The sequence below is a fragment of the Microcebus murinus genome, chromosome 5 (genome assembly GCF_040939455.1).
Source record: "Microcebus murinus isolate Inina chromosome 5, M.murinus_Inina_mat1.0, whole genome shotgun sequence".
Classification (NCBI taxonomy): Eukaryota; Metazoa; Chordata; class Mammalia; order Primates; family Cheirogaleidae; genus Microcebus; species Microcebus murinus.
The window spans coordinates 11954747-11978971 of NC_134108.1; the positions used below are offsets into that span (position 1 = coordinate 11954747).

Here is a 24225-nt window from a genome sequence, read left to right on the forward strand (position 1 = left end):
TAGCTGTATTTATTATTTTGCCTTTGGATGGCTCTTCCCTTTAGTTAATATTGGCTTGACAGATGCAACTTGACTTTGGATAAGAGTTTTATATAGCGTGGTTGGCACCTTTCTAAGACAGATCCCTTTGGTCCCTGTCTCCTGGAATTTACATCTTGTGTAATCCCATCCTCTCGAGTGTGGATTGGACCAGGTAACTTGCTTCTAATGAATAGGATATGGCAAAAGTGACAGGCTGTCACCTCTGAGACTAGATTACAAAATCTTGCTCTCACTCTATTTATTCTTTCTCTCTCTCTCACACAGATGAAGCCAGCTGCCGTGTTATGAAGCTGCCCTAAGCAGAAGTCCATGTGACAAGGAACCGAGAGTGGTTTCAGGACAATAGGTAACATTGTGCTGAGGCCCTAGGTCCAATCACCCATGAGAAACTGAATCCAACAACAATCACATGAATGATCTCAGAAGAGTTTCATTCTCCTGTGAGCCTTGAGACAACTGCAGTTCCAGCGGACATATTGATTGCCTTCTGGTAGGAGATCTTCAGCTGGAGAACCCAGCTTACCCATAGAAACCACAGGATAACGGGGGTTTGTTGCTTTAAGCCATTAAATTTTCGGGTAATCTGTTTTGCAGTGTAAGATTATTATGCATGCTCATGTTCTAGCTACCATATTTGGACGATTGCATTGGTCATGAGCCCATTTCTAATGATTTATTTCCTTTGTTTCGAGAGCAGAGTATAAATATAATGAGAATGCATTCTTTCCTTAACAAATTTTAGAGAAACAAGAAGCTGGTGTTGAAAAGGAGAGGGGGGGGGAGGGTGGGAATTTGTGCCTGATGACTTTGAATATCTCTAACTCTCAGCCTGCCATTTTTCTTTTCCAGTGTGTGAAAGAAAATTTTGAAGTTAAAGACTCTGCTATGTGTGCTGCCAAAGAATGGCAGGCTACAACTTATTTTTGTCCTAAAATACTTTGTACAAATTTATCCGTACCCTCTATTTAGCAGAGCATTATGAACGAGGAGGAGAGGAGAAAGGATGGAAATTTGAAAGAAGATTGAAGCTAAAAGAGGTTGACGATTAAAAAGTGGCATTTCACCCAAGCATGCCAAGAACGGATCTGCAAATCATCTTCCTCTTCATGCCTGTAAACAATCACCTTTGCCCCCCATACAGAAGAGCAAAGCCATGTACCGCCTCACACGTGTGTCCTGGATGTGAACACTCTGGGCAGTGCTTAACGACACGGGAAGTCAGACAGACGGAGCATGTCTGGTTTGCATGGATTGTGTCCTGGTCATTGTCATCAAGGAAGGGTTTAATAAAAAGAAGGAGAAACAATAGAATTGAGGAAGTAGAGATGACATTTCCTCTTCTTTCTAAAGAGCTTTATTCTCCAATCGGCGTCTATTGCTAGTCCTGCGTGGACTGAGCCTCCAGAGCTGTGGCTGCTACTAGTGGAGTTCTCAGCTTTTGCCTCCAAGTACTATGAGGTTTCTGACTTCAGGAATAGAGAGGCAGCTCTGGGATTTACTCTCTTTTTATTGCATGTAAGTAAAAGCACTTTTTGTTTGATGCGTGAGAAGTAACTGCTTGGCATGTCAAGGTGGCAGAGCAATCGATACCCTAGCACTATCTTTAGAATAGTGAGGCCTGAAATGTGGCTTTTAGGATATGATACTTGCTCAGCTCCTCACACACCTGCCGCTGTGAGGTCCAGGGCTGACGGCCCTCGGATTCTGCTAGAGCCTTGAAGGACAGAGTTGTGTACTCACTCTGATTTTCTCTTTTTCTTAAATGGGTGTTGTATTGATAGCTGCTTGGACTGCAGACCATGGGTTTGATTTAGAAAAGTACAATTCTGCATTTGTTTGAGTCCTGAGGAGTTCATCTGGGGAAACACTCTGTGGCCGCCCTCTTTTGAGAATGTGTTCTTTGTGGAGGAATTCCCTGGGAGTGCAGGCAGCTGGAGGGAATTTTACTTTTAGATAAAGGCCACAGGCTTGACAAAATATCACTGACATAGAAAGGAGAGCTAGGTGTTGTTGGTTCAGACACTATTACTAAGGGTATCTGGGGTGCTTGATTTTCTTTGCTTGGGTCTATGTGAAAGAATTTAATTATAGGAGTCAGAGTTATGCCCACCAATGCATCACTGACTATAGCGGTGGATTTTATTAGTCTTGAGGGGCTTATATGTTCCTACTACTGTCCTTGACATTGTAAAGTAATACATAAAGTCTGATTCCCATGCGGTTATTTATTTTACAGAGAAAACAGAAACAGAAAGAACACAGGTTTCTTTCTGCTCACATCACGCAAGAGAATAGGAAAAGGACCTAAGGTTGCATGTGTGCGGATGTACTCATTTTTAAATTTACCTTTCAACTTCCTTCCATTCCTCTCTTTATATATTAAGCGTGTTTTCTGGAGTGGGTCTATGCATGAACTATTTCAGGCAAGCTGCATTAAGCAAATATACATCATTGGAGTATGGAAATAGGAAGTTCTTTCCTGTGGTAGCTTGCTGTGGCAATAAGAGATAAGAAATTACTTCACAACTATTGCCTGAGACTTTCCTTTTGACTCGCATATCCTTCTTGAACAGCTCACTTCTGCTTTCCACCCAACTTGGAGGCTAGGCAGGGCAAGCTGGTAACCGAAGTGCAGGTTGACAATTTGCAAGCAGGTTGAATACAGCAACTGTGTGTGTGTTGTGTGTGTGTGTGTGTGTGTGTGTGTGTGTGAAGAAAATGCTAAAAAAATAAGCTTTTTAGTATTAAAGAAAATCCCACAAATGAAGGAACTACTATACTCCCAGCACTCAGAACAGTGCCTGCCATATCACATGCCCTCAGTAAATATTGGCTGCATGAATGAATGATTGGGACTGTTCATAAAATGAGTGTGGTAGGGGAGCCATTGCTTTCTTAAGGTTACCCAGACATAGGTTGGAAAAGGTCAGAGTGAAGCAGGAGAGGAGGAGATTATGAAAGTGGAGTGAAGAAAGGTATGTACAAAAGATGATAAAAAGCCCTAGGTCAGCAAAATGAAAGGGGTAGCAGTATGGTGGTGGTGGTGATAGTGGTGAAGGTGATGGTGGTGATGATGATAGAGGTGGTGGAGATGGTAGAGGTGATAGAGGTGATGATAGAGTTGGTGGAGATGGTTAGAGATGGTGGAAGTGATGGTGGAGGTGATGATAGAGGTGGTAGAGATGGTGATTGGAGATGGTGGAGTTGGTGATAGACATGGTGGAGGTGTTGGTTGAAGATGGTGGAGGTGATGGTTAGAAATGGTGGAGGTGATGATAGAGATGGTGGTTGGAGATGGTGGAGGTGATAGTTAGAAATGGTGGAGGAAGGCCGGGCGCTGTGGCTCACGCCTGTAATCCTAGTTCTTGGGAGGCCGAGGCGGGCGGATTGTTCAAGGTCAGGAGTTCAAAACCAGCCTGAGCAAGAGCGAGACCCCGTCTCTACTATAAATAGAAAGAAATTAATTGGCCAACTGATATATATATAAAAAAAAAATAGCCGGGCATGGTGGCGCATGCCTGTAGTCCCAGCTACCCGGGAGGCTGAGGCAGAAGGATCACTCGAGCCCAGGAGTTTGAGGTTGCTGTGAGCTAGGCTGACGCCACGGCACTCACTCTAGCCTGGGCAACAAAGCGAGACTCTGTCTCAAAAAAAAAAAAAAAAAAAAGAAGTAACACAGAAATGGTGGAGGTGATGATAGAGATGATGTTGGAGATGATGGAGGTGATGGTAGAGGTGGTGATAGAGATGGTGGAGGTGGTGGTTGGAGATGGTGGAGTTGGTGATAGAAGTGTGGTGATAAAGATGGCGGAGGTGGTGGTTGGAGATGGTGGAGGTGGTGGTTGGAGATGGTGGAGATGATGACAGAGATGGTAGTTGGAGATGGCGGAGGTAATGGTGAAGGTGGTGATGGTGGTGGAGGTGATAGTAGAAGTGGTGACAGAGATGGTGGTGGTGGCAGTTAAGGTAATGATGGGAAGATCAGTGTGATATAGTCAAGAGAAAACAAAGTTTGGGATCAGACACATCTGTTTGAAACCTGTATCTACCACTTACTAGCTCTATGACCTCTGAACTGATAAAGTGGTGATTATCATATACCGACCTTTTGGGGTTGCTATGTGAGGATTAGAAATATGATTGCACTAAATGGCAGTTGTCAATATATTTTCTCCAGTGTTCAAATCACCACAGCCATACTTAAAAATTTAATCACTAATTTCTCTTTTTTTCTTTATGCTTTTTGGTATTTCCTAAATTTTATAAAATGAACAGGAGTCTTTTAAGAGAATCATTCATTAAAAATAAATGTCATAAGCCTAGTTGTCAGAATGGTTAAGCACATGGTGGTATATAAAGGAATGCCATCAATAAAATGATACTTATGGAAATATTCTCATGATGTAATGCTAAGTCAAAAAAGCAGGAAGAGAACTTTTTCAACTATAGAAAAATACTGCAGAGAAGCAAGATTTAGGTGAAATATGTTAAAATGTTAATATGTGAATAGCGGGTTTATAGCCAAGGGTTATTTTTGTCTTTATACTTCTCTATTTTTTCCCCAAAATTTTCAATAGTGGAATATACCTGGACTATTTTAATAATCTGAAAATAAAACAAATGTTGAAAAAATTGAGCAAAAACTTAATCCTCTTTTAATCCCCTATCAAACAGAAAACAAAAGTAGTTTTTTTAGTTATAGTGAGTACAGTTTGTGGTTCATTGCAGTCTAAGGAAGGACACCTAATATTTATGTTTTTTAGTCTTTGGAGAGGGATCCCTTTGAGATGAAGACTGGTACAGAATCGTGTCAGCTCTGAAGTGTGAACAAGGAAATGAAGTCCATTAATTCCTAGAATGACATGAAAATGGGTTATTTTGTCTTCATGATTTACAACTGCCTCTAAAGCTGAATTGGTTGACTTCCTGGCAAGTTCAATAGTCAATTCAATAGTTATCCATTCTCAGTTAAATTTAGATCTCCCAGCCTAAGAGTAATTCATTTTTAAAGGAATGTTGATGTATCTCTAGCATCTCAGAGTACATATGGAGAGGTCATGAAAACAATTTTGTTGAAATAAGAATTATTCTGTAGAGTTAAGAACCCTTATTCTTTCAGTGTGAAAAACAAGGGTCTAAAAAAGAAAAAGAATTATTACTCTTTATTATGGCACTTGTTCTTGAAATATAAAAAAAAAAAAAAAAAGAAAAGAAAAAAAGAATATAGTTCCTGTTGGTATAATCTTGGCCCTGCCATCTCACAGTGCCAGCATGTCACTGTGGAGTCCCTAATCAGAGACTTAACCAAAATAAAACATTTTGACTTGCAGATATTGAAAAGCATCTCCTGTCTTCATCTTAGAGACAATCTATGTCTTAGAAGTGAGAGAGTTGGCAAAGGGTGACGGGCCAAGCAAACGTGAACAAAGGATGTCCTCCCAGACTAACACAGGGGTTGAAATAGAAGCATTTGAAAGGTGAAAAGTTAGCCGGCTTACACTCACCCCAACATTAGTAGAATGGAGATGAATCATAAAAGCCTGAATAACAAATGACCAGATCTTCAGTGAAAACTAAATAAAGTTAGAAATGAAAGAATTAATCAAACAAACAATAATCCAGCCTGCAACATGGAATTGAAATAGCAGCACAGTAGGATTTTTAACAGATAGTCCCTAGCAGTTTAAGAATATTTCATATGTGGAGCATTGAATAAAAAGCAATGATAGGCCGGGCGCTGTGGCTCACGCCTGTAATCCTAGCTCTTGGGAGGCCGAGGCGGGCGGATTGCTCAAGGTCAGGAGTTCAAAACCAGCCTGAGCAAGAGCGAGACCCCGTCTCTACTATAAATAGAAAGAAATTAATTGGCCAACTGATATATATATAAAAAATTAGCCGGGCATGGTGGCGCATGCCTGTAGTCCCAGCTACTTGGGAGGCTGAGGCAGAAGGATCACTTGAGCCCAAGAGTTTGAGGTTGCTGTGAGCCAGGGTGATGCCGCGGCACTCTAGCTGGGGCAACAGAGTAAGACTCTGTCTCAAAAAAAAAACAAAAAACAATGATAGGCCAGATGCAGTGGCTCAGGCCTGTAATACCTGCAATTTGGAAGGCTGAGGTGGGAGGATTGCTTGAGGCCAGGAGTTTGAGACCAACCTGGGCAACATAGTGAGACTCTGTCTCCACAAAAAATAAGAAAAATTAGCCAGGTGTGGTGTTGTGCGCCTGTAGTCCCAGCTACTTGGGAGGCTGAAGCATGAGGTTCACTTGAGCCCAGGAGTTCGAGGCTGCAGTAAGCTACGATTGTGGCACTGCACTCCAGGCCTGGGTGATAGAGCAAGACACTGCCTAAAACAAAAAACAAGAAAACTGAAAACCCAGTACCCCAATGATATTATTCAGCATTTGCTATGTTCTAGGCACTGTGATCAGCGTTTTGTATTTTTACATTTAAGTGTGCATTTCCATTTGTAATTTCAGTCACTTTCCAAAACAGTTCTGGCAAATAGTGCTAGTGTCATCTCCATGAAACAGAAGCTCAGGGAGGTAAAGCACCTGTCTCAAACCACTCTTCTAGACAGAGGGGAGGTGGGATTCAAACCCAGACCTTTGTGTCCTTGAACCTGTGGTCTAACTACCATTCTGCACAACGCTACTGTGTTTTCATTTATGTTCAAGGTTTTCTTACATAAGATAGCCTATCTGAGACCAAGAATTAGGAGACCAAGGCTGAGTCTGAGCAGATTCGCCTTCTACTTTGAAATCTCCTTAAGTGAAATTCCTTTCCACTTCCCTATCGAGAAGCGGGAAGAAATTGTATTTTCTCCTGCGCCCTGGTGTGACTGTATATATAGGATTGTCAACGTAGCCTACTTCTGAGGCAGCCCAGCAGCGTTGTGTAGGGAACACTTCCTCCCAGCAGGGAGCGGAAGGGGACTGGAGGGACCCTCAGAACCATCCCTGGGGGGTCCACAGTCAAGATACCAACTGTTCTGTCACCACAAAGACCCCTCGTGCTGTTCTTTTTTAAAAAATGTCCTATCTGATTTGAAAACCTCCATTTTGTCCATTTTGTGTATCAATGGACCCATTTTGAAAGGGCTCTATATATTAGGTGTTGTTTTTTTAGTGGGAAAAACGCAGACCTAGAGGTAAAGAGACCTGAGTGGTCTGCCTGTGGCATAAAACAATTGTGTACTATCAAGCAATGCATTCTACTTCCCCACACTTGAGTTTTCTCATCTATAAAAGCTGACATAAAAATAAATCACCAATCTGCTTTGGTGTGGGGACCAAATGAGATGAAGTAGATATGATTTGAAGAAAATAAAAATATTATAAACCAATGGAGCCCTTCTGTTTTTTGCTCATATCCCATACTTTTTTTTTTTTTTTAACCATATAGAGACTCAATTGACGTACAAAGGCTTTATAGGCAGAAAAGGTTTAGATTAAAAGTAGTAGGGGGTATTATAGGTTGAATTGTACCTCCCACATCCCTCAAAAAAGATTTTGAAGTCCTAACCCCCAGTAACTCAGAATGTGATCTTATTTGGAAATAAGATGGTTGTGGATATAATTAGTTAAATTCAGATGAGGGCATGCTGGAGTGGTGTGGGCCCCTAATCCAACATGATTGGTGTCTTTACAAGAAGACAGACGTGTGAAGACAGACACATGGGGGGATGCCATAGAACCACAGAGAAGAGATTAGAGTCATACAACTGCAGCCAGGAAACGCTAAGGGTTGCTGACCACCATCAGCAGCTAGGAAAAGTCAGGGAAAACTTCCCTACAGGTTTCAGAGGGCATGTGGAGCTGCCAACACCTTAATTTGGGACTTCTGGACTCTAAAACTGGGAGAGAATAACATTTCTGTTGTTTATAGCCACTCAATTTGTGGTGTTTTGTTACCACAGCCCTAGGAAATGAATACAGAGAGTAGAGAATAAAAGTCATTTTCAGAGCTAGTAATAAACCCATCTATACTGCTGGCAAGCATTTCTAGGGACCAGATCCAACATGACTCATTTCTCTGACTTTAACCTGTGGCATTGGGCCTCAAACAGTAGAGTCACTTCATCGATGAATGGGAATGAATAAAGACATTAAACAATGATGCACATTTACAAAATGAAAATCAGGCTATTGTGAAATCTACAAAAGGGCATCCTTTCATAAATTGAGTCTAGCTAAGGATTCTGGATTATTATGCCAATGTGGTCATTTGCTAGATATGGAATATTTGTGTCTATTTGGGGGGATATTTTCTTATCCCAGTTGTACATTAAAAGAAAAGTTAAAATATTCTGAATTGGAAAATGATGCAATGTGATGGAACTTTGCTCTAAATATAAAATCTAAGGCTCCAATTTAAGCATATAGCAAATGGAAACTTCCCAATTAATGAATGTTGGATTATTTTAGTGGTTTTATCTATAATTGTTGATCATTTTGATGGATAAACTTAGTCTGGTACCTGTATAGGTTCTTTATTGACAGTATAAATAGCCAGGATTTATTTATTCTTGTATTTCTCTGCAACATAAGAATCTCCTAAATCTGCTTTTCAGTAGAGTTTAAATTACCCTAATTCCCATTATCGTAATTACCCCTAGCAGAGCAACATTCTTTTAACAGGTAAACATCATTGCAGGAGGCAAATTCACTTAATCTGTGCAAAACTAAAATCTGTGCTTTCTCTCTTAATAAATCCATATTTAATTTTCTTTATACTTGTTATTAATTTTTATATAATCTTTTTCTAAATGTTCAATAGAAATTTGTGCTTGGATAGATTCTTTCACATTTGAACAGGGTAAAAGTTCTTTTTTTTTTCCTGACTATCTTAAAGGAAACTGCATTGTTAGAAGTTTTATGCACTGATCTCTAATGTCAGAGAGGAATAGAACATGTAACCACTTATTTATAGGCAAATGTATATGTAGATAATGAACCTTGTTAGTCGAAAATAGGAAAATACAGACCTCTCAGAAAAGAAAGAGATGAAGCCAACTTAAAACACTTCCCAGCAGTTTCAGTATAACATTACTCACGCTTGTAGCATATAATTCTGAGTAAGGTGGCACAGCTCATCAAAAGACATTTGGCTGCACTTACATAAATTCATGTTTTAAGGAAAAAACCTTTAATTCCTTGAAAAACTGAGCAAATGGCTGTAAATACAAAAACCATGACTTTTAGGCTACTTGTTAATGACTATTCTGTTTGGATAGCTTAGACAGCACAATTGGGGAAAGTTTGCAATAATTTTTTGACTGATGAGAATATATACAATCTCATTAATATCTTGAACCTGTTTGAAGATTCTGCTTTCTAGAAAATGAATGGTTGCAGTGGGAATTTTCTATTTATCCACTTGGAGTACAGGTCATTTATAACAACTTTGTTCTTTCTAATAGTTAAATGCTTAAAGCAAATGATATTAAAGGTCTTATTTTCTTATTCCTTGGTAGGCCATAAATCTCAACCTCTCTTTCCATCCTGACAAAACAGTCAAAAGAGTTGTTCTCACTAGTGATTGTGAATGTTAATCATATAATATGATGAGGGCTTATTTATGAATATTTAACATTCGTCAAATGCTTATTAAGTACCTGATATTTTCTAGGCAATGTGCCAGGTGTTTCATTGCAATAGAATGAATAAGATCACCTTCGAAATTCCTTTATAATCATGTGAATTACTATCTCCTCTTGGTTAGATTCAGTTACAGCCATACTATCAAAGAGGAAGATCTGAACTTGAACTCTCTTGGTCAAATATGGTCAAGATTTTCCAGCTAGAGCTGGATTTTACTCTGGGACACAGCTACTGGAATTTTCTGCACTTGGAATTTCAACTTGATTAATCAACCAGAGCCACTTTTGCATAGGTAATGGAGACTTGAAGGAGGAATTGTCAAGCCAGGTTTGAGCTGGGCACTTGAGTACTATTTAGTTTTATTTTGTGAACACTAACAAGCATTCCAAAGTTATGTACAAATCAGTTGCCTTGAGAGGAATGCCAGAATCCCAGATATTCTGAGCCGAGAAGCCAGCACAGGGAGAAGCCAGCACGGGGAGAAGTCACCAAAGTAAGTGAGGCTCAGGGATTTCTGATTCTCTTGGAAGTGATTTTGCTTCCAAGCTGGTGTTCCTGGTAGCAGCAGGTTCCTAGACATGGGGTATGGTCATTTCCACTTTGCACTGCATCTTCCTTGTGCTCTGTGCATTGGGAGCAAATTAGCAAGAGATGCCCCTCTCAATCCTGGACTGAGTTCAGGCATTGAGCACCACTGTCTACTTCCCACAAGTTTATATTTCTTACCACTGTGGAGGTGGGCCTTTGGCCCATGGATGGATGCGCCTGTTCTGTGAGGCATCCTAGGCAATGCTTGCAACTTTCTGGGCAGGGAGAGCCACTGAGGTGAGACTTAGAGTAAAGGCAGAAAATAAGAGTCCAAGAGGGCTCTTTGTTTCTAACAGTAGGAACAAGAACAAGTAGTTTGAAGAGAAGGAAAGAGAAGTTTATGACTTTGCCAGGAAAGGAGGGGGATGGAGACTACTGTCCAAAAAATGCCATCTGTCCTAATAATAAACAGAAATACGGAGATTTTAAAGGGTGGGTTCTCAGCTTCAGGCAATTGCTGTTCAACTACAGTTGATGATCCTGACCTTCCCAACTCCCTGAAGACAATTCCATGACCTCCACCCAGGACCTCCCTGGTCAGGTCCAGGCTGAGCCATCTCCCGGAGCACAAGGAAGAGAAGATATTACTCTGGCCCTCCGAACCCCTGGCCTGAGGCAGGAATGCAGGTTTTAGTTCTCAAAAAGGAGTGGAGGATGTTTTAAAGAGACAGAAAATATTTTTGCCATTTTTTTCCAGGCCATTTCCTCTGTTACATATTCACCACTGTCAGTATTTCCCTTCTGTATCTATGGTGGGACTGGTGACTACTCTATTACAGTAGCTCTTCCCATAGGCTACACGGGGGTTCCACAGCCAGTGGCTGCATGGCACATGTAGTTAGCACTACTGTTATTACCAACAGTTAACATGTCCTGTTCACTTACTGTCTGCCAGGGAAGGTGTCAAAGGCTTTATATTCATTCTCTGATCTCCTAATCGAATACTTCTAGTAAGAGCTGTTATGATTAACTAGCTCCGTTTTTCTGATAAGGAAACAAGTTCAGAGAGCTTCAGAATCTGGCTGTAGGTCACCCAGAAATAGTACAGTAAGGAATCTAACCCCAGTGGTCTGACTCTGGGGTCAGAATTTGAACCCAGTCCTCTATTTGACCCGAGCCTAGTAACACACAGCTGCCTCAAGGGAATATAATATAATCTAAGGAAAAGACACTATGAAGTTTCTTATATTTTGGATGAATTTCCTTTGTGCTCGTCCACCTTTGCCCCAGTCTGGAGCTGAGAGTGTGTGTGCAATCTAACCTCAGTTAGGCCAGAGGAAGCTTGTTTGAGCAGATAATAATTTTAGAAGTGTTTGGCACAGATTTGCCTGAGCATTGAGGAAAATCTTAATGTTAAAAAAAGACATTTCCAGATCAAAGCTGAGGAAGGTTGGGGCTGAGGGTGATGGAGCATTTGCTTCTAAGAATTTAGATTCTTGGAATCTCAGAAAAAGGGGAAGAAAAAGGAAATTAAAAGATAGGAAGGCAGGATTTTGAGAGGATGTGCCCGAATACTCTCCATTCATCCTTTCTGTTTATTATAAGACCAGAAAAAGTTCTTGAAAAAAAAAAAAGATTAGTATATATTAAATAAAGGGAGGAAAAAAGAATCTCTTTAGGCAAATACTTTAAACTCCACCTTATAGTAAATTTTGTTATCAACTCTCTTGCTGTTTATAGCTTAAATTTTTAAAAATATTTTCCTTTAGTACACATGTAAAGTACTTGATTCCCAATGATTGCAGATAAGCAATGAGAAGATGAATGTAAGAAGAGAATCTATAAAGGTACCTTTCAACTTTGGTGCTTGTATTGTTCCTTCCCTAATCATTTAGTAGATTTAACAATTAGTTTTATCTTTCCTTATGCATTGAACATTCTAGTGGACACAAAGAAAAAGCCAAAAAGCATGTAGCAGGAAGGAGATGAAAGAGGAGAAAGCTTGGAAAATTCGCACACTCTATTAAGGGCTCCTGAATGGATTTAGCCTGGCAAATTTCCTGCCTGTTTTTGTTCATTACACTCCATTCAAACTGCTCTCAAAGGCTCCCTTTTGGTCAAATCTAGGATCTTTCTCATGCTAATCTTCCTGGATTCAGCATTCCTTTCAGTATTGATCATATCCTCCATCCTCAAATAATCCCTTCTATAGATTTCAAGCCCCAGAGCTTTCTTTCATCAAGGTAGAAGACATGTCACTGTAATTTCCCCTTGAGCCTTTTAACCATGCGGCATCTTGTCTGATTTAGTTCCTGGCCCTGCTATCCCTAGAACTTCTCTCTTGAGAAGGTTCCCTAACCTCAGTGATCTCCGACTGTTATTCCACAATATGATTTGATCACTCTTCTTTCCAGTGTTGACCCAGCTCTGGATCCCCACCCAGTTTCCTGTTGCTAGCAGGTTTCCCCCTTACATCACTGTCATTATTGGAACTGGAATGTGATTGAAATCGAATTAATCACTCAATATTCCCTGGCCTTATTCCTTATACTTTTTGGAGAATTCATAGAGAGTTGATCAAAACAAATGAAATTTAATTTTTAGAAAACAGGCTCTCTTCTTTCTCATGTAGGGGTTAACACTGCTTTATTCAGTCACATCTATCAACCTTAAACAATGATATTAAGAAAATATGATGGACACCTGGAAGTATAGGTTCAAGTTGCCCCAAATACGCACTCTGACTAGCACCAGTTATAAGTGGATTTTTAAAGAAAAAAGAAGAGGCAGTTTCTAAGTTGTTTACCAACAAATTCACATTAAAATGACCTAAATTTCTGAAAGTAGACTCTGATAGGAAAAAAAAAAAAAAAAAGAAATAAAATATCATAAGCTATTGATTGGCTACACATTGTTCTTTGTATCACAGATTCCAGGAACATAAAGATAATGAGTGAGACAGCAAGTCAAGAACAAAATGCCTCGAAACAATTGCTCTTTGAGGCCAGTTATGGTGACTTACATCTGTAATCCCAGAACTTTGGGAGGCTGAGGCAGGAGGATTGCTTGAGTCTAGGAGTTTGAGATCAGCCTGGGCAACATAGGGAGACCCTATCTCTAAAAAAAAAAAATTAGTTGGGCACAGTGGTCCTAGCTACTTGGGAGGCTGAGGGGGGAGAATTGTTTATGCCCAGGAGTTCGAGGCTGCAGTGAGCTATGATTGTACCATTGCATTCCAGCCTGGGTCACAGAGTGAGACCCTGCCTCAAAAAAAAAAAAAAAAAAAAAAAAAAAAAAAAAAAATGCACCTGGGAAAAGATAGAGGGGTGTGGGCCTGATAAATTTTGCATGGCTCACAAAGCTCACAGCCTGTTCTGAGACTTTTCTTACCTGGTCATTCAGGTAAGAAAAGCTTTCCTCTTTCTCCCCATTTCTGCACCCCAATCAGTAACCCCAGGGAATCATTGCTGTGGCCAAATCTCTTGTGCACCCTTACCCCGAGGTTGCTGTACCTCTTTTCCATGATCACCCATACTCATTGGACTAATTTGGTAGCTGAGCCCTTGTCTCTTCTCGCAGCTGGTGTCCTAGCTCCTGTGTAAAGGAGAGACAGGGGTTCTTCTGCTTGCTTGAATGTCATTGCATGGTCTAGGGCTTTGAGTAAGTGGGACAAAGATTCAGACTCAGCAATCTTTTTTTATCATATAGACATTTCTATTGAAAGTCTGCCTTCCTTTCTCTTTGAGAAACTAGAGAAGTTTCCTGTGTTCATGCTCAGTATTTATTGAGAGGGCAAGTAGAAAGCTGTTTTCTCTAGTGTCTTTTCCTAGGCTTTTGATTTTTATTTTTGCTCTATTCTTTGAGAAAAAGACCTCTTTCTAAATCCTGAATGCCTTTTCACATGATGTTTTATAATTTATGAAACATAATGCTGTTTTGTAATCTATTAAGTTTGTGCACATTTTCTTTTTTCATTGATACATAATACTTGCACATATTTATGGGGCACCTGTGCTATTTTGTTACATGCACAGAATGTGTAATGATCCAGTCAGAATATTTGGGGTGTCCATCACCTCGAGTATTTATCATTTCTATGTGTTGGGAACATTTCAAGTCCTCTTCTAGCAAGATATACAATACATTGTTGTTCACTATAGTCACCCTTACTCTGCTGTTGAACATTAGAACTTATTCTTTCTATCTAACTCTATGTTTGTGCCCATTAACTAATCTTTCTTCATCCTCTTCCCGCACCCACATATAACTAAACCAAACTGGGGTCCGCTCACCTGCCATAGCCAAGCTGAACACTGAAGCTGAGAGTTGCAGCCCCAGAAAAAGGGCTTTATTTGCAGGGTGCTTTGCAAGGAGAGTGAGCAGCTGATGTTTAACATTGAGCTCCCTAATGTTGCATAAGTCAGGGTTTTAAAAGGCAGGGTTACCTTTTAGGTAGGTGGAATTGCAAATCAATATGTAGAGGTTATACATCCGTCTGGCCCCAAAAGGCAGGATATCCTGAAGTTGGGAGAAGGGTACAAGTGGATTCAGAGATCCTTGGAATATTGAGACGGGTGTGACAGGCCCCTCAGAGGGATATTTAAAACAAAGAATGGAGAGTCTGATCTGAGTTCAATTCCTCAGTTTCCTCTTACCTGAAAAACAACTCAAGAGGATATGTTAAGGTGCCATCTTTTCATTTCTATAGGGAACCAAGACACCTCATGACTCTGGCAGACTTGATGGGCCTTTGCTCTCATCAGCTTGCTCATTCACTTGAGAAGTGAATGAGCCAGGTATCCGGGACTTCCCCTGAAGAAACTCAAAATTTTCCTTTATTTCCATGCTTGAAAGTCCCAGCAGGTCCCTCAGAGGGTCCCTGTTTGGTTTCACACATACCCTTCCTAGGCTCTGATATTCGTCATTCTACTTTCTACCACTAGAAAATCAACTTTTTTAGCTCCCACATATGAGTGACAACATGTGATGTTTGTCTTTCTGTGCCTGGCTTATTTCACCTAACATAATGACCTCCAGTTCCATCCATGTTGCTGCAGATGATGTCATTTCATTCTTTTTTTAATGGCCAAATAGCATTCCATTGTGTATATATGGAAGAAATATATATATATGTATATGTATATATATATAAAATATATATTTATATAAAATATATAAAGAAAATGCCACATTTTCTTTATCCATTTGTCCACTGAGGGACACTTAGGTTGATTCCATGTCTTTGCTATTGTGAGTAATGCTCTGATAAACATGCAAATGCAGGTATCCCTTTGATATACTGATTTCTTTTTCTTTGAATAAATACCGAGCAATGGCATTGCTTGATCTTATGATAGTTCTGTTTTTAGTTTTTAAAGAAATCTTCATATTGTTTTCCATAGTGACTGTACTAATTTACATTCTCACCAATAGCATATACGAGTTCTCCTTTTCTCTGCATCCTTGTCAGCATCTGTTATTTTTGTCTTTTTAATAATAGCCATTCTGACTTGGGTAATATGATATCAGTCAGAATGTAGTTTTGATTTTCATTTCTCTGATGATTAGTAGTGTTGAGCCCTTTTTCATATACCTGTTAACCATTTGTATATCTTTTTTTGAGAATGTCTATTCATGTTCTTTGCCCACTTTTTAATGGGATTATTTATTTTTTTAGTGCTAAGTTGTTTGAGTTTCTTCTATATTCTATTAGTCCCTTGTAGGATAAATAGATTGCAAATATTTGCTTTGATTCAACAGGTTGTCTCTTGACTCTGTTGATCGTTTCCTTTGCAGTGTGAACATTTTCTTATATTGATACTGTAGGGGCCAAAGGAAATTTCCCTCTCACCTTCTGAAAATGTGACAAAAAATCAACTCAGAAAAGGCAGATTAAGTGGAGATAAGGCATACAAATTTATTAACATGTATGTGGGGAGAACCACAGAATGATTACCCACCCCTGGGTTCTGAAGCCCTGGCAAAACTGCTTATGGGAGGGGGGAGAAGAGGAATTCTGTTGAGGGGATTATTAGGGAGAATGAATGGATCTGGAACAGAGAGATTGACTTGTAAATAGTTCACTTTGGAATTTCAGTGATCCTGAGAGGCCTGAGAGGCAGACATTATCTTGTGTAAGGGGCTGTTCAGATATGGTGACATTCTTGGTCTTACAGAGAGGAGAAGAAAAAAAACAGTTGTTCTCCTTGTTGAGTCTAAATCTTAGGTAGGTAAAGGAACTTCAACTTCATTATGTACTTTGGGAGAGAAGGTCAGAGAAAGCCTGAGGTTTCTTTAGTTCAAAGCACCATAGTTTGGAGTATCAGTTTCTGAGCCTCAACAATGCAAAGATTTTGTGCCATCTGTCTGCAGAGAAGATAGTAATACATCCATGGAGGAAACCAAGACTCAGAATAGTTAAGTGACCTGTCTAAGGCCATCCTACTAGCAAATGGCTGAGCAGAGGCTTGAACTCTAACATAAGGTCATAAGGTGTCTCCCTTCTGGAGTATTTTACTGCTCGACCTTCTTCAATAAGTTATCTCCATTGATTTATCATCTAGGAAAAAATTGAATTTAACTGTATCTTCTTTTCCTTGGTGCCTCCCAACCTGGGTCATTGTATGTATTCTGACCATGTATTCTTAGCTTTGCATTTGGTGTTTTGGGAGACCCCTACTTACTTGTCTTTGATGCCTTATAATGCTTACTACATAGAATCATAGATTCTAAGTGTCCAAAGACACTTTTGCTAGAAGAGATTTCAACTCCATTTACCCTAATCCTGACACTTAACGGATAGGGAACTGAGATCCAAAGAGTGTTTGTGATTTTCCAAATGTGTCCAGCTTGTTAGTGGTTAACACTCAGTTCACAGCCTAGGTTGATTGCTTTTAGATTTTTTCCACCGTTAAATCTGGGTTAAAATGAGCACGTTCTTGGAAAGAAAGGATCATCGAGTGGTTATGAGCTACTAACACCAATGTATGAATTAGGCAATCAGATCCTTCCAACTGAGAGCTAATTAGAATTGCCGAACCATCTGGCCCACCTGTCCCATAATTGTGGGCTGATAAATGCCTAATCTAGAACCTCTGAATGTTAACTGGCCAACAATATAGACTATATCATTTATTTCGAAAGATTCTTTCAACTTTTCTCATTTCAATTTCTCTCTATATAATGAAGTACTATCCACTATACATGAAGATGGTGGGTTTACTTTATTTCTTCCTTCCTCTCTCCTAATACTCTCTTCTGTCAAGGCCTTGGCCATACAAAATATTAAGGTTGAGGAAGCTGTCGATGACTAAGGAAAAATCTAAATGAACTGGCTTGTTTGAGAATCCAACCCATGATGCTAGTGTCAGGAACACTCTGAAGACCATCAGGAAATGAAATTAATCTAGCTTTGGGGGCCTGGGGTGAGAGACAAGCCCAGGCTCTTTGTATTTCCAGAAGGTGGGAGTCAGTTGGAGCTAATAAATTCTGGGTTTTCATTAGATCAAACTTCTTTCAATTCTCCATCACCACAATCCCCTTGGGGGTAGCCACCAGGCCTGCTTCAAGATGAGATGAGCACCAAGATGTCATAAGACATTTTGGGGACCTACTAGTCACACATATTTTTAACTGATGGCTTTTTCCTGACACTGTGATGTGCCCATCTTGCAGCAGAGCCTTTTACCCTGTCTCCATTGCTCTTTGAGCCTTTCATATTGTCAGGTTCTCTTAGACTGGAGGGTATTTGTGCCGACTTCCTATCTCGAAGTCTCTCCAGTGATTTAGAAGTTTACACAAGGTGGGGTGGAAGCGCACTCTTAATTAGCATAGAAGATGTAGGAATGCAAGCAGGACCTCCACAAAATGCTGGAGTTCCCAGTTTTATTCACCGAAGGAGAGAATCTATTCAGCTTTCAAGATTTTAAACACAAAATCACATAGAACTTGATTCTCAAAACATAGCTTCTTAGCATATTATGCTTAGACTGTCAGATAAGTTTTTGTCATTCACAGGCTTTCACCAGAAGATGAATTTGTCTCCTAATAAATTAGCAACAGATCAGATGCAGTGCAGGGACAGAAGTATGAGAATGTCATGGTCCTTGATATTTCAGTTACATTTGTTCTGCATAAGATTTAATGAAAATTGTAGCAGAGTTTTCTTTGCGGGTACTGCTCCTTTTAAAATGGAAACAAAAGGTTCCTTTGTTAAGATTCACCTTTGATAGCAGGCTGTAGAAAATGCTGTGTCAATCTTGACAACTGAGCAAGGCTATTTTTGTCTCTTCAAGAATTGGAAGTAAGGTGTTGTGAAAAAGGCAAGAGAGAATCACAACTTATGAAGGCTCACTCAGTTCCATGGCTGGACATATTCGTGAAGAATACTGTAAGAGAAAATTCTTGGATTGGTTTTAAAGTTGCATCCAATAAAACTTTCTTAGGAAGAGTGTGAGTTGAAGGAGAGGCTCTAATTGTAGAAGTCTTGCTGATATTCTGTTAAAGAAAAAAAGGTTGTTGTTTCCTACCACATTTCATTTGGGTGAGTGGCTTGAATTGAACCTCTTTTGTCCCATATATTTTTTTAAATTGGATTTTGCATTTGTTTTGTTAGTTATTGTTGTGCTTTGTTGGAGAGGATTATCCTCATGAGGAAGTAATGGGTAATATTGAATTTCAGTTGTTCTAAACCCACACTATTCAGCTTTCAAGATTTTTCAAAGACATACCTTGTCTTTTCACTGTCTGCTTGCCAGGGGACCAAGAGTATGCTCCTTGTAACAGAGGTAGGTTGGGCTACATTTTTACAGATGGACCCTTCAGGTTTGCTGTGAGCTAATAAGTTGTCACAGCATAGAGTCCAGAAGGGCCAGGAAGTACTTTGGAGTTTGCTGAAGGAAAACAAAGATTCACAACTGAGACTATCCTGATTTGATCTCAGATTATAATATCCTCTGATGCCAGAAGATTTATTCTTTTCGTCATTTGTTTCCTTACTCTTTGGTGGCATTTGAACTTTCCTAACACAAAGCTAGTACAGAACTCTTTGGCAGACAAGTAGAGAATCATATATATATATATATATATATTTTTTTTTGCATGACTGATCTAGGAAGTCATGACAAAGTTGTTCATGTGAATAGTTAATCTAAAAATACTACTCTTAGTTGATTTTTAAAATGTAAATTTTAAACTTTTTTTTCCTGTTTCCCAGAAAAATTAGAATCTGAGCTAACACCTTTTTGTGTCGTCTGGTGTCTAGGATTATTTCTTTCTGTTATCTTTTGAGATTTATGCTTAGTTGCCTTGAAAAAAGATTTAAATACTTTTCTTGCTATTTATTCATAATGCATCAGTCCATGTTTTGAGTATCACTCCATATCACATTAATCAATCATAGAGCATACTTTGATGTTCAGTAATAGCTAGTGATTATTTATTTGGCTAGGATTCAAAGCAATAACATTAAAAATGCTTCAATTGCTTAATTTTTCTAAAGTGAGAATAAGAATCCAGAATGATTAAGTAGAGTGGGAGCCATTGACATTATCTGGTTTCAACTGTCACATTTTAGAAAGGAGAATACTAAGCCTGAAGAGTCTTAAATGAAGTCATAGGACTTACATGTGGCAAAGAGAAGAGAGAGAAAGAAAGATTCAAAAGTTAAGCAAACTTCTTCATTGAAGGAATTCTTTGGGCTGCCAGTATGTTAATGTGTATTGTAAATCTCCAAGATGGAGAAAACGTTTAATTCTGGACAAATTTAATAAGCAGCATTTCTAAGTTGATTGGCCAAGGGTCCCTTTTTTGACAGAGCACCGGGCAAACCTAGTGTTCCTCCACTACCTAGAAATAGTCTTCCTTAGTTTGCCCTATCCTTGAACCAAAATATGTATTTTTTACTAAATGAAACAATCTCAACAACTTTAATTTTACATGTTGTTGGCATCCTTGGTGTATGTCTAGATAAAAAGATATAAAGATGCAATGGAAATGAGAACTCAGAACACTCATGGGAATTGTATATATATGAATGGCAGTAAAAGTCTTTGAGATTGTTTTTGCCCCGAATCTTCAGGACATAAATTAGATTTGATTTCTTAAAAAAGTCAACTTAGGTGGTAAGGGAGTGAAAGACTCCTTAACTATCAATAGGTAAGTGATAAAATGAAAGCAGAGAGATTTGAAATGCTTCATTGCAAGGAGAATGAAATTCTTAAATGAAGTAGATACGTATGGAGGATGAACAATGAACCTCTCCTTGCTTCTTCTCACTTGACAAGGGACATTGAAATTATGATAGCAATTATTGTATCACTTCCAAACAATGTGTTTCTAGAGTTCAGATTTTATGTAAAACTAACTATATTTGCTTTTATAAAAAAAAAGGCACATCCAATGAAAACATTTGTTAAGTTGTAGTCAAAATTACTAGACTGAACAGGATTCATTAGAGACTTGTTACTGTCCTCCCAATGCGTGTTAGAGCTGGGTAGATGAGATTTCTGTTGATGACACCACCTGTGTCCTCAGGACTCAAATAGTGATTGGCACAAAGTAGATTTACATTGATTGATTTTCAAATGTTTATCCTAAAGCCTGGGATAAACTGCACATAGTCATAATATCTTTTATATATTGATGAATTAAGTTTGTCTATATTTTGTTAATAAGTTTTGTGTCTATGTTCATGAGACATACTGGTCTACAATTTTCTTTTCTTAAAATGTCTATATCAGGTTTTGGTACCAGGGTTCCACTGTCCTCTTATAAAGAGTTGGGTTCTATTGTCTCCTCTATTTTCTGAAAAGTTTTATAAAGCTCCTTGGGTCTGTTTGATGCTCCTTAGGTTTTACTTCTCCAAGGGTTGAGAAAGAAATTTAAATATACTTATCATTCCATTTCCTGAAATGTTTACCTACCATATAATAAAAGCTCATGAGTAAAAATAATTTTGCATCATCTGCAGATTGTATTTATGTATATATTATAATTACCTTCTCCTAAAGCCAGCATAGGTATTTGAAGCATCAGAACAGTAATCCAAGGGATACATTTATTCACGTACATATATTTTGGTTTGTTTGAGTAATATGTAGTATCCTAGGAAGTGTTTCTCTGAGAATACAGTATGATAGCCAGCTTTAAGTAACTTTTCATATTACTTCATAAATTAGAATACCTAAAAATAAAATGTCTAAAAATCCTACTGTCACTCTTTTTAATCAGTGTGACAGGAATTAAGAATATTAAGGTTTATTTAAATTCTCCAATGTCCTGAAATCTTTATTAGATCCAGGCTTTCTAGGCTTCTTGAAAACAAAGCTTTTCCTCAGGGTTGTTGAGGCCAATTACATTCATTTAAGGCTCTTCTTTTTGTATTGTCTCCAATCACTTTTCCCCCAGAGTATAATGAGCTGTGAAGTGTTAAAAAGAGAAAAGAAAAAACCAAGGCCTTGAATTAGACACAAATTGGAATAATAAGTCTTGAAATAGTTGAAAACAATCATTTCTTTTATTTTTGCTTCTTTGATACATATGAACTATAGTCAACTTCTAGGATTTATAGTACACTCAGGAATATTTTGCTTTTGTTTTCTTCCTTTTCCACTTTGTTTTGCTATTGCTTAGATAACAACATATGAATAAAAATGAGAAAAAACATGTAGATTGAGACTCAAAACAGCAGAATGAAAGGCACACAGGGGCAATTTATTCTAAATTAGTGTTCTGAAGGGAATAGTCTCATAATTTATGGTTTATATTTCTGGAAAAAATGTTTGAGTCTAAAATATGATTGGCCTCTTTAAATAGGGGAGAATGAGAATAGATATTTTTATGTTGTGTTGAAATTTTGGAGCCATAGAAATGATTATAGGACTTCTTGAAAGCCAAGTGTGTGTGTGTGTGTGTGTGTGTGTGTGTGTGTGTATGTGTGTGTGTCCATCAGCAGGGAGTGCATTCAAACACAATCTTGCTAACCTTGAAGTGTCACACCTGAAGCCAGTTGTTGCTTTTGAAGGCTTTTTTATTTAAATAGGATGTTTCTCCCTTCATATCTCTATTTAATTTTGTGCTTCTCATACACTGATAAAAATAAGACACAACGCATGCTCTGGTTAGGCTTAGAAAGTGATGATTGATAGCAAGAGAAAACCCTGAGCCAGAGAAAGGGAATTGAGAAGGAAAAGGGTCCGGGAGGGGCCATCTTTTTTTCTTTACATAGAAAACATCTCAGGATGAGAGTGGAAACAATGTTTTGAACAAATATATTAAAAATGTTTAGTAGGCACATTTTTCAGTCATGTTATGATGAGAAACAGATGTAGATGCTGTTAAATCATGTCAAATATGAACTGCCTGTGTACCCTGTGTATATGTGTAAATATTTAACTACGAAAACAGTCACAGGAGAACTACTCTGGACTAATCTTGAAAGCAGGAAGCCACAAATTATAGGTCTGAAATTTACCATGCATGGCTTATGAGTCCAAATAAGTAAAACCAAATGAAAAGACTCTGGAAGTTTTATAAATAGTTCATGTTTTTTGGTAAGGGGAGGGAAGAGAAGAGATTAGGAAGAACTTTAATATGCTTCATGCAAGCACAATCAGTACATTTAATTATAAGCAGTGTACTAAAAATAATATGATAGGAATTTAGTGAGGCGTTTAAATATAAGGTATATTGGTTATCACCTTGCATAGGCCAAAGTACTGAGGAATCATAATTCTTTTCAGTTAGGTTCTAAAGTCAGCACATAAGGCAAAAATTACATATATTTGGATTTATGCTTGAAAGTCCCCTTAGAAAGCATCCTGTTTGAGACAGACACACATAGGTCTGCTAACACAGCCCCAAACAGATCCTCCTATCTTCCGAATGTTTCAGGTGATGAGGTTTGCTTTTGATCATGAGCCAAACAAGGGAAAAGGCAATTATTGACATCAGGTACATATTGCATGGAAAGTATATGTTGTTAAAACTATAAGCACACCATGATTCTAGGCAGGTAGAAATGAAACAAATTTGTGCCTTCCATCTCACCTCCAATCTGGGGCATATACTTCTTGAGGGGAAGAGTGGAATGTTTGATTTTGTTTTAAGGGTTTCCAAGTTAAATTTTTATTTCATCAGAATAATATTCTCTAATCACCTTCTGTACTTTATTTTATTGGGAAATGATCTCCATATACTTCAATGCACAGGTCATAAGTTACCAAACTGAACTGGATCCGTTTGCCCATGCTCAGCGGAAATCCAAAACACCGAAGCTCTTGAGTTTTGCAGAGAGAAAGGCTTATGGCCAGGCAGCCAAGCAAGGACACAGGTGTGGGGTTCAAACCTTTCTCCCCTTAAGATCTCTTCAGGGAGAGATCTTGGGGCGGGGAGTAGTTTTGAGGCTGGTTAGTGACCGGCAGAAAGGAGGTGGAGTTTGGAAAGCCCCGTGGGCGTGCATGGTTGTCTCTTCGTGCTGCTTCCTGGGTCGTGTGGGCACATGGAAGTGGGGTTGGTGTAAAACATGCAGGTCGTGATGTCGAAAGTTCACTCATCAGGTGAGCAAGTCTATCCTAAACAGGCTTTGTCAGCTATGTTGGTTCTAACCTGTTTCAGCCAGTTTCAAGAGCACAGGGGATTGTAGCAAACTGTTATCTGCTGTGCTGCAGGACAAGCTCAGAGTTTCTGTTAATAACCTGTTTTTCAATCCTGTGGGGCATGGTTTCAGTAAGTGCAGTCCTATGAGTTTTGACAAATGCATATATTCATTGAACCCACACTGTTACCAAGAGGCAGAACATTTCCCTTCATGCCCCTTTGCGGTCAATCCCACCATCCTCTCCTCTCCCCAGAAGCAGTCGTTGTTCTGATTTCTTTCTCCACAGATTAGTCTTGCCTGTTCCAGAACTTCATATCAAAGACATAGATGGCATGTAATCTTAAGTATCTGGCTGCTTTTGCTCGGCATAATGTGTGTGAGGTTAATTATATTGTTGCATAAATTATTGGTAGTGTTTCATTTCTGTTTATTGCTGTGTATTTGATCATACGAATAT

General features: G+C 38.9%; 1 protein-coding gene across 3 annotated transcripts in view; it reads left to right on the top strand.

Annotated features, from left to right (window-relative positions):
- Positions 1–1386: 1386 nt before the first annotated feature.
- Positions 1387–24225, top strand: part of IPCEF1 (interaction protein for cytohesin exchange factors 1) — a 170432-nt gene continuing 147593 nt past the window's right edge. For all 3 annotated transcript variants that reach the window (XM_020287278.2, XM_020287279.2, XM_076002851.1), the window contains exon 1: positions 1387–1557. The gene's annotated coding sequence lies outside the window, so the exon portion shown is untranslated. The remainder of the gene's footprint in view (positions 1558–24225) is intronic.